Source organism: Meriones unguiculatus, chromosome 9 (assembly GCF_030254825.1).
Source record: "Meriones unguiculatus strain TT.TT164.6M chromosome 9, Bangor_MerUng_6.1, whole genome shotgun sequence".
Classification (NCBI taxonomy): domain Eukaryota; kingdom Metazoa; phylum Chordata; class Mammalia; order Rodentia; family Muridae; genus Meriones; species Meriones unguiculatus.
The window spans coordinates 110,916,369-110,924,267 of record NC_083357.1 but is presented as its reverse complement, the minus strand read 5'-3'; the positions used below and the strand labels follow the sequence as shown (position 1 = coordinate 110,924,267).

General features: G+C 39.4%; 1 pseudogene; it reads left to right on the top strand.

Annotated features, from left to right (window-relative positions):
• The first annotated feature begins 6,153 nt into the window (after positions 1–6,153).
• Positions 6,154–6,277, top strand: LOC132656709 (small nucleolar RNA SNORA17; annotated as a pseudogene).
• The last annotated feature ends 1,622 nt before the right edge of the window (positions 6,278–7,899 follow it).

The window sequence follows — 7,899 nt, the reverse complement described above, 5'->3', positions numbered from 1 at the left end:
ATCATTACTCTCCTTATCCTCATCCTAACCAAGCGATATAGGCAAAGTTTCTGACAACAATGTTATTTCAAAATGTTTGGCCATTTTTAATAATTTTACCATGATAATTTCAAACTTAAATGGTGTAAAATTTTTGTCACAAAATAGTATTCTTAAATATTCTTAAATATTCCCCATCACTATAGAATCCCTTTCTTTAGTACTTTCCTATAACCATTTCCATCCAGAATCATCACTAATTTTATTCAGAACATTGGTCAGATAGTATTTCTACTCAGATTTGGAACATGCATACATATATAACTATAGTTTTTAACAATTAGTATATATAAAACTTTCTAAAATTTGCTTTTTAAAATGTATTAGATATTACAGTCATTATTCCCTACCAGAATTTGTGATTTTCTGATACTTTCTGTGAATTTGTTCATTTGCTATTTCTTAATTGATAGAAAGCGTTAGTGTTATCATGAAAATCATGGTAATCACAAAGGACAAAATTTAAACCCTTGCAACCACCTACAGCAAAGATGAACATTTTAGCTGTCTCATTCCCTCTTTGCTGGTGATCTTGCTGGCTGGTGCTCCTCATCTGTACTCTGACAAGATGCTGAGAAGTGTCATTTTCTTAAGCTGTGCTCTCCCAACTGGTTAGCTTCCGTTGATGTTCAGTGGAGTGGATAAAGGCACAGCTACACCAATCCCATCCACTACAATTGTAAACAAATTAAAAATCACTATTTGGATTAATTTTGACTCATACATACATCCGCCACTATCCCCAAAACAGGGTATCTTTTTTTTAATTTAATTTTTATTTTTTATATTAATTACAGTTTGCTTTTTATCCCACCTGTGTCCCCTCCCTTATTCCCTCCCAACCCTACCCTTCCTCCTTCATCTCCTCCATGCCACTCTCCAAGTCCGCAGATAGAGGAGGTCTTCCTCCCCTTCCATCTGACCCTATCTTATCAGGTATCATCAGAACTGGCTGCATTGTCCTCCTCTGAATCTGGCAAGGCTGCTCCTCCATCAAGGGGAGGCTATCAAAGAGCTAGCCACCGAGTTCATGTCAGAGACATTCCCTGTTCCCCTTACTATGGAATTCTACTTGGATACTGGGCTGCCGTGGGCTACATCTGAGCAGGGGTTCTAGGTTATATCCATGAATGGTCCTTGGTTGGAGTATCAGTCTCAGAAAAGACCCCTGTGCCCAGTATTTTGGTTTTGTTGCTCTCCTTGAGGAGCTCCTGTCTCCTCCAGTTCTATTTCCCACTTCTTTCCTAAGATTCTCTGCACTCTGCCCAAAGTTTGGTTATGAGTCTCAGTATCTGTTTTGATACACTGCTGGGTAGGAACTAGAAAAGATCACCCTGAGTGAGGTATCCCAGAAACTGAAAGGCACATACATTATATACTCACTTATAAGTGGATATTAGACATATAATATAGGATAAACATACTAAAATCTGTAAACCTAAAGAAGCTGAGCTAGGAGGAGGACACTAGGTAAGAAGATCAATCTTCACTCAGAACAGCAAACGGGATGGATATTGGAAGAAAGAGAGAACAGGAAACAGGACAGGAGCCTACCACATAAGGCTTCTGAAAGACTCTACCCAGCAGTGTATCAAAGCAGGGTATCTTTTAGAAAAACAATTAAAATTTTGACAAGTTCATACATATAATGAACTTTTTCCTGCTCATCCTATTTGCTCTCTTTGCTCATTTCCCTTTTCCTATGGAACCCCTTCTTCCCAAGTCCCTTTCTACTTTCATTTCTCAGTGTTTTTGTGACCCACTTAGTTTAAATCCCAGTGCAAGTATAACTAATAGGACTCATCGTTCCAAACTAAAATATAGTGAGCTCCAAGCAATAGCAAAAGCCACACAGCTGTGTAGCTTTCCCTGACTGTAGAACTTAATCCTCAGAGGATTTACTGCAGACATTCTGTATTCATATCCACACTATAGCATCTAACTCTCAGAAAAACAGTCATTAAGAGCCATACCTTCATGACTTCTGTTTCTCACCCCTTCAACATTTTTCTTCAAGGGACACGGGTTATTTCACTTGTCACTGAGGGAATAAGAGAGGAGGAACTGTTTTAGAGAGGATGTATTTATGCTGCCCGGTCTGAGGGTTTACAGTCTGGTATGACAGTGAAGTGTGGCAGGAGGGTCACAGCAATGGGGCTGGATCACACTGGGTCTACAGTCAGAACAAGAGTATACACAGAAAATGAGTCTGGGTTATAAGCATACACTGGAGTGAGGCTGTGCTTCCTAAGAGTTGTGCAGTCTTCCAACACAATGCCACCAGCTGGAGAATCAAGGGTCCAAGCACAGGAAGGGATTCAGATTCAAGAGGAATTCCGTGTCAACCTCACAAGCAACTAAGCAAATTGTCCTTTATTTTATTTCCAAACTTCCCAAAGATATTATTATATTAGTTCAGCCTCACTTCTCTTCACTTAAACCATCCTTTTTTTCTTTCTATCAGCAAAGTAGCTACTTCTTGGATCACAAATGCTGTCAAAGCTGACCATTTGCATGTTAGTTCCATCCTCATTCATTATTAGTTGAGCAGTGGTTGATAGATTTGTTCAACCTGATTTCGAAAGACTTTTTGTTTTCCAGGGCCTTACTCGAAGTCATGAGTTCCTGCTTTTAGATTCTTTTTGTGGCTCTTCAAAATGTCTTTTCTTGAACATTGAGTGCCTTAGGGGCCATCTTAGATTTCTTTTATATATACTTCTTTCCCTCAGTGAACATCCAATTTCATGAATGAGGAAACTTTGATAATAAAAAAGTCACTAACTTACATCTCCAACCAGGACCTCTTTTTTGAATTTTTATTGTCACGATTAATTAGTTTACAAGAGTCTGTGGCTTTTTTTTTCAGTTGATTGATAATGATATTTATATTGTTTCAACTCATAGAAATTGTTGTTAATGCCATTCTTATTATCTTCTGATTTCCTAACATCATTAATCAAAAGCAAATAAAATATTAAATAAATGTCAGAGTGAAGACGGCCGGTATCACCATGTACCTGATCTAAAAAGAAAAAAAAAAAAAAAAAAAACTTTTAGGCATACTCAATTAAAAATAATGAATTATCTTATATTTATGATAGCAGCTGCTGACTTTAACAAGCAATAAAAGTGAAACATAAATGAAGTATTTTAAAAGTACTAGGTATTAGATATAATGAGTAAGGTTATATATTATTAGCTAGACATGGTCCCAGGCATTTGCTGGGACCCAATAAAAGAGAGAACCAGAAAAACTGCTAACAAAAATGTTTGTTGTGAGAGATGGAAGTCAAATAGAACTTCTAAGAGTCTTTTATTTTATTCTTTATTTTTTCTTTTACAAATTTTAAAAGAGAAGCTTTGCTTTTTTGGGTAATCTAGAGGTGATTTAAAACACATGGAAGGCTGTGTGCAGGATAAATGCAAATGTGATGCCATTTTATATAAGACCTGGGCAAACTCAGATGTTGATATCTACAGGGAGTCCCCCAAGCAAGCAGCAACCAATAGATGCCTGACCTAATCTTTGTCTTTTCCCAAGGTGACTCTCAGGTAGCTGTGAGGGGAGATATGAACACGCACATGGGAGCCATAAGGAAGCTGCCCATCTCACAGCAGGGTAGTGAAAGGAAACAGCCAAGCCTTGCCACCCTCCAAATCTCCTGTTCCTCCCAACAGGCCCTGCTGGCTGAGCTCAGCCAGACTGGACTTACTACAGAGTCTAAAGCCTTTTACTCTTCCCCATCATAAGGTTGCCAAAATATTTTTCTTATTCATCATTCTCTCATGCTAGAGACATATGCTGCTGTGCAGGAGATTCACTTTCTTTTCCATCTTATAGTTGGTAGTGGAATATAAAGTGTTTCATCTTGGATATGAACTTAGGTACATCTGCAGACTATATAGTAAACTAAATCCTAGAAATAGAGTGACTTGTCAATAATCTGTGATCAGGCTCCTCCTCACTGGCATCTGTGCATCACCAGAAAATGAAACCCCTGTGATCGTTTTTCCTCTTTGCATAGGTGTGTGTGTGTGTGTGTGTGTGTGTGTGTGTGTGTGTGTGTATATATACATATGATGTATACATATTAGTTAACACATGATGTTAACAAATTTGGCATTTTGTGTCACTTCATAAATGAGAAAAAGCTATGGCATGAGTAGAGAGATATCAAACACAGGGTGAAGTAAACGCAGAAAAGAATCCTAGATTCTTAAGAGGTGGTAGGCCGGTTAAATACCTCTCAATAAATACAGTAAAATTCCAGATATCAGTTAAAGGTAATTTGTTAAATAAGTAAAAAAAAAAGTGATATTTGTAGATCTTAAAATGAACAGTTTCTGATGAAAGTAAGCAATAATGTGAGCAAATAATGTCCTGAAATTAATACACATAAATATAAATGACAGGAAGTAAAATAATAAGGACATTCAGTAGTAATTAAATAACAAGAAGAGAAAGGTAATACTGTTTCTCATAAAGTGTACATTGATTTTGAGTTAAATCAACTCTTTGCTCTTCCTTTGAGATTAAGAAAAAATAGATTTAGAAGAAAGTATTTGTTATAAGGAGTAAACAGTGATTGCTCCCTATGGTCACAGGCTGAAGCATGAAACAAATATTACTGATGGGCAGATTTCTCTGTTGTAGCGCTCTCATTAGGAGATGGAAATCAATGTCAACCATTATACTGAGCAGCCAGTTCTTCATACTCCATTAATCCACAAGTCAATGGGTCAAAGTTCTCAAATATTACATATTTACATTTATAAGTCCAATTACCCGTATGTTAACAGCCTCTTAGAACTGTGGAGTCTCCGGTGATCAGTTATTCTTTATATGAAGAGCCTTGTCTCTTTTTGAAATCTTAAAGTATAATAAATATGCTATTCTATCTGTTTTCCTGGACAGTCACCTACCGAAAATTCCAACTAACAGAAGATCCATAGAGAGATTACACTGTGATTGCCCTTTCTAAAGAAACCATCTTTAGATAAGTTTAGGCAGAATTTCTCTCTTGGACTATACAACAAATTTACTTTTACTGAATGGCTATAAGATGTTTTAGAAATACAAATTCTATTTGTTTCAATACAACCCATCGTTTAGCATAACCAGCAATACGCCCAAGGATCTGAGTAGATTTGTTCATGTTTTATCTTGGGAAAGCTTGATCTCAGTTCTTTCAAAGGGCTAAATTGAAGTTCAGAGCATAACAGTTTTAAATTGTTTGGATTGGTTTGAATTTGAACAAGTCTATCTAACTTATTTAGTTTTAGTGTCTTCAGCTTGAAACAAAATGACATAAGAGGGGATAAGGAAAGCAAAGGAGGAAAAGAGGGGCACTTGTGAATTCTACTTCAAATAAAGAATATATGAGGAAAGAGACCAAGTATAGGACTTTGTGACTTACAAGTTAGAAAATGTATGTGGAAGATTTGGGTTTTGTAAGTTTGAGTAATGTCTATATACAAAACCTATACGTATGTCTATAAACATATAACATTATCTACAATTTATGTATTAGTGTTTGTGCCTAAAGGAAAATAAAGACACTCAAAAAGTCCCAGCCACTCAAAGACTCTTTTACAAAACAAACTTGATATATAGCCAACTAATGACAAGTGAATAATATGAAATACATGAAGTATTTCAGTCTCAAAGTAGAATAGGTCTTATTAATTTCATATTTTATATATTACTTTTGGATGTCTTTTAAATTTAATATTTACATAACCTATTATAAGATATCAAAGAACAAAGGATGTAATAGACAAAGTTGCCTGGTTTCTTTCAGAAAGATCAGCGCTGAAATTGTAAAAGGAGATTAATAGCATTGGCTTAAACTGTGCTTTACAAGGAGTAGTTTGTCAATGCAGATCTCCCACACTTAAGGAAGGTGATTCTTTAGTATGTCTAAAACGGAATAAACGTTCCCAGAGGCTAGCCTAGTGATCTAGAGTACTGGTTTATCTCTGTTTCTTCATTTTCATTTCATCTGTTTACCTTTCTCATACGTAGATTTATAAAACAAAATATATTCATATCTAGTTGTCATTGGATGTGTCCACAAAGACTCTAGTATTTACCATGTTTAGACGGCAAAACTCTCTGCCCTTAGGTTGCAGGTGTGGCTGCTTGTCACAGTGTGTCAGTATGGCAGAGAGGAGAGAGGCTGTGTCTGTGCTCAGTGTTCTGAACTGTGACCACCCAGATAATCACTAGACTGACCTTCCCTGAAAAAAGCACGCAGAGACAACCACCAGTCCAGCACCAGGGCTCCCAGACAGGGAGTGACCCTGTCCCACACCACGCAGGTCCCGAGGTATCCCAGGACTGGAAATGAGCTGGAGACTAGAAGAACCCTGCCTGGAACCGCAGACCAGAGGCACGAGTGAGCCAGAGAGAGATGACCTTCTCATGGGGCCACTGAGGCAGGCCAAATGAAGAGCAAGCCCCAGAAGGGCATCATGTGGCCTGCACAGGCAGCTAGCCTGAGAAGACCACCATTTTGGAACCGAGCACGCCTCAGTGTGGGTGGGAGGTAGACCATGCCTGAGATGACCCCTGCCTGGTGCCATAAAACACCACCAGGGTATAACACTGCTGAGACCACTCCGGGGAGGATCACAGACACTCAAAGACTGAGAGCCAAGTAGGTCGTGGAGAAATGGAAGAGAAAGAGAAACAGAAGGATGTGGGCACAGTGAAGAGATGCAGAACTGGAGATTCAAGGTTAGTGACCAGGAATCCCGGTGAGATACTGGCCTGCACAACCATGGTCTGTGGTCCTGTAGCAGCAGGGGTCTGTTATCAACAAAGACCAGACAGGTGTCCCCTCATCCGGGCTGCCGCCTGGGGACATGTTGATGTCTGAGGGCTGTATATAACTGGCCCTGTCCTTCATCTCGGCACCAATGGAGAGCTGGCCCAGGAGGTATGAGAATAAGAGCTGAAACTGCTTCTACCAAATGAAGTACTTGGGAGAGCTCCCCGCACATTGCAGGAGCTGCAGGTGAGCCATTCCAGGGGATATGAGTGTGGGAGAGCTGGTCCGAGCCATTTTTCCCATTTTAGCATGGACAAGAAAAGGATACCCTCCTCCCACTTTGCTCCTCACCTCCTGTTGAGGTGGGGGATCTGGCCTGGGGTCATGGGAGCAGGAGGGGTGGTCCTGATGTTTGTCAGCTCCAGCATTTGGGAGAGCAGACCATGAACCTGGCCTGGGCAGCTGGCTCTGGGTATGAGGGCTTGCTGGTGAGCTGACCCCAAGGGTGTGAGAGCAGTATAGCTAGGGGGCTGAGCAGATCAGGTATCCTTTAGGCCCAGAGATATTGGCCCGTCCCAGCAATCGTCCCAGCAATGAACTGCTGGAGTGCAGAAAGGGGCTTGATGATCCAAAACTACAATATCCCAATGACACAGGGCAATAACAGGATATCCTAGAGGAATCCCAGTGAGGTTCCAGTATGGGCAGTATAGTAAAAGCCAGAGAGAGGCCTCGAACTAGACTAAAGAGTCACTGCAATGAACATTTGCAAGCAAAGTGGTTTGGAGAAAAGTGTACACTGTGAGACACATTGTGACACATTACAGCTTCCGTGTGAGATTTTTTCTCTCTGTTGAAGGTGGAAGGCAGTACAAGGCGAGGGGAAGACGAGTGTGACTGGGGTGCATATTGTGAATTTCACAAAGCACTCATAATTTTTTTTTAAAAAACGGTAAAAATCAAATCTTTAAGGTGTGTGGTACATCTTTTATGAATGCATGGACTAAGCATTTAAAACATACACTGTTCTTTCTGAATATTGTATGAATCACTAGTGAGATACCCAGCCTGTTTATAGGGTCAGAAA